This window comes from Pristiophorus japonicus, chromosome 6 (genome assembly GCF_044704955.1).
Source record: "Pristiophorus japonicus isolate sPriJap1 chromosome 6, sPriJap1.hap1, whole genome shotgun sequence".
In the NCBI taxonomy this organism is placed as follows: domain Eukaryota; kingdom Metazoa; phylum Chordata; class Chondrichthyes; family Pristiophoridae; genus Pristiophorus; species Pristiophorus japonicus.
In genome coordinates, this window is record NC_091982.1 from 33592844 (window position 1) to 33600046 (window position 7203).

The window sequence follows — 7203 nt, forward strand, 5'->3', positions numbered from 1 at the left end:
GGGATTGGAAGATGATCTCCTCTTCAGACTTGTCCACTTCTGAATCTTCTTCTGCCTCAGCTTCAGCCTCGTCAGGGTTGGCCTCAAGTTCTGAAAATTATAACAGAAGAGACAAATGGTTAGCAGCAGAGGAGGGGGTATGGTAGGTGGCATGAGTAGGCTCACACAGCGCAGGCAGCAGGGCCATTTGAAGGACCACGATGAATGATAGCACATTGCATCAACCGAAGCGTAGCTGACGGAGACATCCCCAGGAACCGAAGCATGGCTAGCCCGCGCAGTACTTCACTTTTAGCAAAGCCAGACTGTGGAATTTGCAGGACTTACTCTCTCCTACGAGTGTGGGGCCCAGCTTGTGCAGTGATAGTTGCTTTTCTCCAGGCAGGACCCATCAAAGCAGCGACCCTGTCTTCCAAGTGGGTGAAGATTTTCCAGGCCTCCTGCTGTTCGAGTTCTTTCCCTTTTGTTGTGTAACACCTTGCTCTGCAAAGATGAAAATATAACTTTTTAGAGAGGGTCTCTTTCTGCTGGGTGGGACTTACAGATGGTCACATTTACAATTGCAATTCCAGTGAATAAATGAAAATATTACACAAACTACTTGACCAAGGTCCTGCCTTCAGACCTCGGGGTGGTCACCATTGCACAGTAATCTTCTGCAAGTTGGTTCCAGCGTTTCTTCATTTCTTTTGATGTGATAGAGAATTCAAACAGGCTGCATTCAGACAGGCTGTGAAAATTCACAGACCCCAAGTCAAAGCTGCTACGTGCAACTCAGCATGTTGCATTAAGTCATCAATCAACTTGACATTTTAGGACCTTTGGTAGCGAGCCAATTAAAGGTTAACAGACTATCAATTGAGCCAATAAGGTCAAAGAAGGCGGGTTCTTTTCTATAAATTGAACCAGGTATAAAAACAGCCATTTTGGCCATGTGGTCTCAGAAGGACAAAGGCCTGACTTAAAGCCAAGAGCTTGTTGCTACTGGCAGAATAAAGTGACATTAAAACTACAATCGGAGTTCGTATTTTCATTGGAAATTAAGAGATCTAACAATTTTGACATCACGAACAGGATCGCTGAGGAAAGAAACTGAATTTTGGACATTGGACCTACATACTGAGGTAAGGACTCCTCTTTATAAAAGTCCTCGGTCAAAAGTCTAAATTCGCCTCTCCTTCTACGCGATTCCGAAAGCCTCCGGTTTGCGAACCCTCCGGTTGGTAGTCGGCTCGAGGTCCCATAGACGTCTAACTTTGGCGGTGTGTTAGTTAATTCATCACCGACCCACTGACCGGCTGGAAAGCCTACGACTCGAGACCCCAGTAAAGAAATCAGCATTATGGCAGCAGGAGATAAGAGCAAAGAATTGCCTACAACTGTTAAAGGTGGGCAGGCACCACCTGAGGTTTCAATAGTTTAAATCCTCGAACATTTGAAAGAATACATAGAGCAACAATTCAACTTATCTAAAACCTGTATTAAGATTGAACAAAAGTACGGAACCTCCAAAGGATAATGGCCCTTGGAGGAGATTAAAAGGGTCTGGGGAAAAGCGACCCGTATGAAAAATAAAGAGCGAACTAGATGGTCCCTAGCCGTTATGGGACAGATCCTAAAGCGGAATGAAATTATAATGCGTTCCCAACATGATCGAGAACTGACCAGTACAAAGGACCAATTGCAAGCTGTTTGTGCACAGCTGCGACAGAAAAGACTTGAACTTGAAAAGTCGGAAGCGGAAGTTAAAGATCTTAAAGGTGAAATTAAAGAATGGAAAAAATCATTAGGTCAAGAGACAGTAATAGGAAAAGGAAAATGTATTGGTCAATTCCCATGTTTGGATAAATTAAAAGCGCAAACCCGAAGACACGACCGAGGAATAGATACGGATTCTGAATCCTCCGACGATACAGGGTCGGAGGATGAAGAATTAGGGGTGCGCTTTGCCCCATTTAAAAAAAGACGAGTTGTAGTCAAATCAGAAGAGACTGCGGATAAGGGCGGAACCAAAAAAACGAGGAGAAAGGTGTATGCAGAATACTTATTTCATGATCCGGCAGACCCAGAGAAAATTGATAAATGGTCTAAGGAATTGCCCAATCCAAAGAAATGGGGAGTAAAAACGTGGGACCAATTGGACTGCTTAAGAAATATATATCAACTTCATCCCTGGGACGGAGAGCAAATTTTGACCATAATGGTGCCAAAAACACAGGGAAGAAAATTGCACAACAAGGTAGAAGAAGCTTTGGGGCAGGATGAGCAAGAATTAAACGCAGGATGGGAGGCGATTAAACACTGGCTGCAAGCCTTCAGTCCAGCTAAAACAGACTGGGGAAAAATTGCAGCTTGCCAACAGAAAGGAACAGAGGAGGTCCTGGAGTATGACGAGCGGTTTAGATGCACGTGGCTAGAACATTCGGGTATGAATAATACGGATGAGGAAATGGATGAACAAGTGTTTGGACCCCTGAAAGCAGCTTTCGTGGCAGGTCTAAAGCCAGAACTGTCCAAAATGCTTAAGGTAGTGTTGCCGGACTGGGAAGGGAGAGGAACTACCTTTGCACATTGGTGGATCGATGTAACCAATTAGATCGTGATATGGGAGCTAAAGTCCAAGCTGTACAGGCTATGGGATGGAAATCCCAGGATTCCGATAAACAGTTATTAGGAAAATTACCCGGAAAATGTCATTATTGTGGGAAAGAAGGTCACTGGGCTAAGACGTGCAGGGCAAAACAGCAAGGTCGTGGCCAGGGAAGAGGACGCAGCCAGGGATACAATTCAGCCAACAAACCAGGCTTGTCACAAGATAATGACCTCATAGAAGCATTTAAGCGACTGACAATATAACAACAGAAGGAGTTACTTGGGATAGCAAAAAACAATTAGAGCCCACCCTGGCCCCCCTCCTCGCACTAATACAACAAAGGGGAGATGGGCTATATATAACTGTGAGGGTTGGCGATAAGGATGTGGACTGTCTTTTAGACACAGGGGCGGAATTAACATGCTTACCCCTCCAATATGGAGACTTTTTGCCATTGGATGGTAGGGCACGTACTATGGAGTTGGGGGTCATAAAATGGAAATTAAAAGGACAACACCGGTACTTATAGGGCTGAGTCCACATGAACTAACCACGCCGGTCTGGATAGGCCCAGTAGATCAACCTCTTTTGGGAATGGATGTTCTAATCCAAGTAGATTCATCGTTGCATTTTGAGGATGGTCAGGTGACATGGTCAATTAAAACTTTGAAGAAAGAAGAATTGAAGGAACACCCGATATGGGCTAAAGATAAGAACGATTGTGGCCTACTCCAGGTGGAGCCTGCGTCATTTACCGGGACCAAGCCTCCATGCACTAAACAGTATCCCATCAGTCCAACTGCCGGTTATTCAGCAATTGGAGAAACAAGGGGTGCTTATTAAAACGCATAGCTCCTCCAATAGCCCTGTGTGGCCGATACAGAAATCTAGTGAGACTTGGCGTTTGACTGTCGATTATAGGAAAGCTACCAGTGTATTGATCAAAAAGCTCCTTTGGTCGCAGATCTCTCCACCATTTTTAATGCCCTCAAACCGGAACATAAATATTTCTCGGTTATAGATATGGCCAATGGATTTTGGTCGGTGCCTCTGGCATCGGAGGTTCGACAGTGGTTTGCTTTCATGGTCCAAGGACAACAGTATACCTGGACCCGGTTACTGCAGGGTTTCCACAACAGCCCTACGGTATTCCACATGGCTTTACAAAGCCATTTGTGAGAATTACCTCCCCTGTCATCCAGTCATCCAATATGTAGACGATATCCTGCTAGCTTCAAACACGGAAGAACAGCATGAACAAGATTTACGAGCTTTGCTGGACCACCTTCGGCTGAAAGGACATAAAGCCAACATCAACAAAGCACAAATATCCCAAGAGGAGGTTGTCTACCTGGGACAAAAGATTTCACAAGGAAAGAGAGAACTTACCCAGGATAGAACTGCAGCCATTCGGGCTGCTAAAAAACCCACCACTATTCAGGAACTAAGGTCCTTTTTGGGATTGTGTAACTTTAAAAGAAATTGGATTGAGTCCTTCACACAGCTTGCTCAGCCATTGAATGCTATCTTAAAGGGGAAACGTGCCTCTAAATAAGCCATCACCCTCACGAAGGAACAGCAAGAGGCCTTCTTGAGTTTGAAAAAGGCTTTGTGTTCGGCACCGGCTCTGGGAATCCCCGACAGTGGTAAACCATTTACCCTGTTTGTCCATGAGAAAGAAGGATATATGACAGCTATATTGACACAAGAACATGGGGATCGGCAAAGACCTATTGGCTATTATTCGGCAAAACTGGATGCGGTAGCCCTCGGATGGGGAAGTTGCCTAAGGGCCATGCAAGCTACATGTCGAGCGGTAATGATCACTGCGGGTCTAGTCCTCGACCAAAAGCTGATTGTCAAGTGTCCCCACACTGTACATGCTTTGCTGTCTATGAATAGAATGTCTCAGGTGACGGGAGCTAGATGGACCCGCTGGACAGCAGTTTTGGAAGCTCCTAACCTCCATATCGTCCGGGCCAGCCCGGTTAATCCCGCAACTATGCTCCCGATGTCAGAATCGAGGGAGCAAGAGAGGGAGAATGTGAAGAGCATGACTGCATGGAGATTTTATAAGAAACAGAAGAAGCAGCCTTAGCAGCAGAGGAGCCTCTGCACAACCCAGACCTCATCCTGTTTACAGATGGTTCCTCCTTTGTTGACAATGGTATCAGAAAAACAGGGTGGGCAGTTACAACCTTATATGAGGTAGTGGCAAAAGGATGTTTACCCTCAGGAATGTCAGCACAACAGGCCGAGTTACGGGCCCTGTCAGAAGCATGTCGAATAGCAGAAGGACAGACAGCTAATGTCGACACAGATTCGCGTTATGCTTTTGGAGTCGCTCATGACTTTGGTCTGTTATGGCGGAAAAGAGGATTCCTCACTGCTGCTGGTACACCTATCCGAAATGGAAAAGAAGTCCGAGACTTACTAGAGGCCATATAATTACCTCAGGAAGTGTCCATCCTGAAGTGTAAGGCCCATACCAAGGAAACTACCACGGAAGCACAGGGAAATGCCCGAGCCGACCAGGCAGCTAAAGATGCCGCCTCACAGGGCGTTCCCCCAGAAGAACCAACACAGATGTGCAGATTGAAAGCACTCAGGACTCTGACACGAGACCTTCAAACAATGCAAGGCAAGTGCTCCCGAGAGGAAAAACGGACATGGATTGAGGCAGGAATTAAGCTATGCGAAGATGGTGTCTGGAGACAAAGAGTTACCGACAAGCCAATCGCGCCACAAGCGCTTATGCCTTTTTTAGCCCAACAGATCCACTCGTGGGGACACTTGGCCTCACAACAGATGATGGCATGGTTCCAGAAAAGCTGGTGGGGTCGGGGATTTAAAAAACATGCCCAGCTGGTAACAAACCGCTGTGTGGTCTGCCAGAAAAATAATTCTGGACCCATCACGGTAATGCCCCAACTGAGGCCCCCTGCCCCTGTCGGACCATTCCAGCATCTGCAGGTTGATTATATATGTCTTCCTTCATGCAAAGGATACTCTAACATTCTTGTCATGGTCGACAGATTCTCTAGACGGGTAGAAGCTGTCTCAACTAAAAGAGCCACAGCCAATCACACTGCAAAGGTCTTGTGTAAGGATTACATTCCCCGATGGGGAGTCCCGAATGGCATTGACTCAGATCAGGGAACACACTTCACAGGTGCTGTCTGCCAAGAAGTCTGTAGGTTACTGAACATTACGTGGGATTTACACTGTCCTTATCATCCACAATCATCAGGACAAGTAGAGCGAATGAATTGAACTCTGAAACAACGGCTTGCCAAATAAGAAGGAACACCATGGCCCCAGGCACTACCAATAGTGCTATGTAGCATTAGGGCAACCCCAAACAGAACTACAGGTCTAAGCCCATTTGAAATTATAACAGGAAGACCCATGTCACTGCCAGGAACTATCGATTTACGGAAAGCTGATGTTCACTTAATGAGTGACACTTTGTTATCATACTGTCAGAACCTAACCAATGCTATTAGTTCTGTTTCCGGACAGCTTGGGGTAATCCACCTGAAGGAGGACACAATATCATCCCGGGAGTCTGGGTTTATGTGAAAAAGTTGCATAAAGAATCTTTGGGTGCCAAGTGGGAGGGACCTTATCAAGTGTTATTGACCACACAGGCAGCTGTTAAAGTCCAAGAAAAGAAAGCCTGGATCCACGCCTCACACGTTAAACGAGCACCTGTAACTGAAGCTGAAATCTAATAAGGACAATTCCTTTTTGCCAAAATGTATAAATTTACTGTATTACTGACTGTAGGTATTCTAGGCATTTGTCTACTTCTTCCTAGCCGACCCTCTGCACCAAAGGGAAATAGTAGAGTACCAAGGGAATTACATGTAAATACCTTTTTATATATGTCATACATTTATGCCAAACAAGGTAACATTTCTAGTTGTTGGGTATGTGCGCATATTCCTATTCACCCAAAGGGAGGGATTCCCTTGAGGCCAGTTCCCTTGAATATCTCGGAAATGGCTGAGTGGATAATTAATCAAAACAAAACAGGCAATGCGTTTCAAGATACGGAAAACTGGGCACGTAAATGGAAGTCAGCAGGTTACAATCTGACTACCTTTGAAGGAGGATACCAACCGTGGTACAATAATTCCAAACGGCCCCCATTTTTTGTTATCACTAATACAACGGGAATAGGAAGACCAGGGGAATCAGTCTGTCTGATTAGAAACATCAAAGGAGGCCAAAATATGGGGTATAGTAACTGCTCCCGGAATTATAATGTAATCAAGCCACGGAACCGTCCAAACTGGGCTGATGTGGGAATTCTTAACGTAACAGGGATTCTGAATCAAACAGAAGGAAAAGCCTGGACAGGCCCCGGGTGTTGCTGACAAAGAAACAGCTAACCTTCATTGTCTATAATGGCACCTATTGGGTGTGTGGCCACGGCCTACCCTTGGCTGCCCCAGAATTGGACAGGATCCTGCTATTTAGCCTACATTGTGCCATATATGTATCATATAGAGTCACTGTCAGAACATTTACACCGTCCTAAGAGAGCTATCACAGAAACGGAGAGGTTCTTTGCCATTCTGATCCCCAGGTATGGGACCACCAGA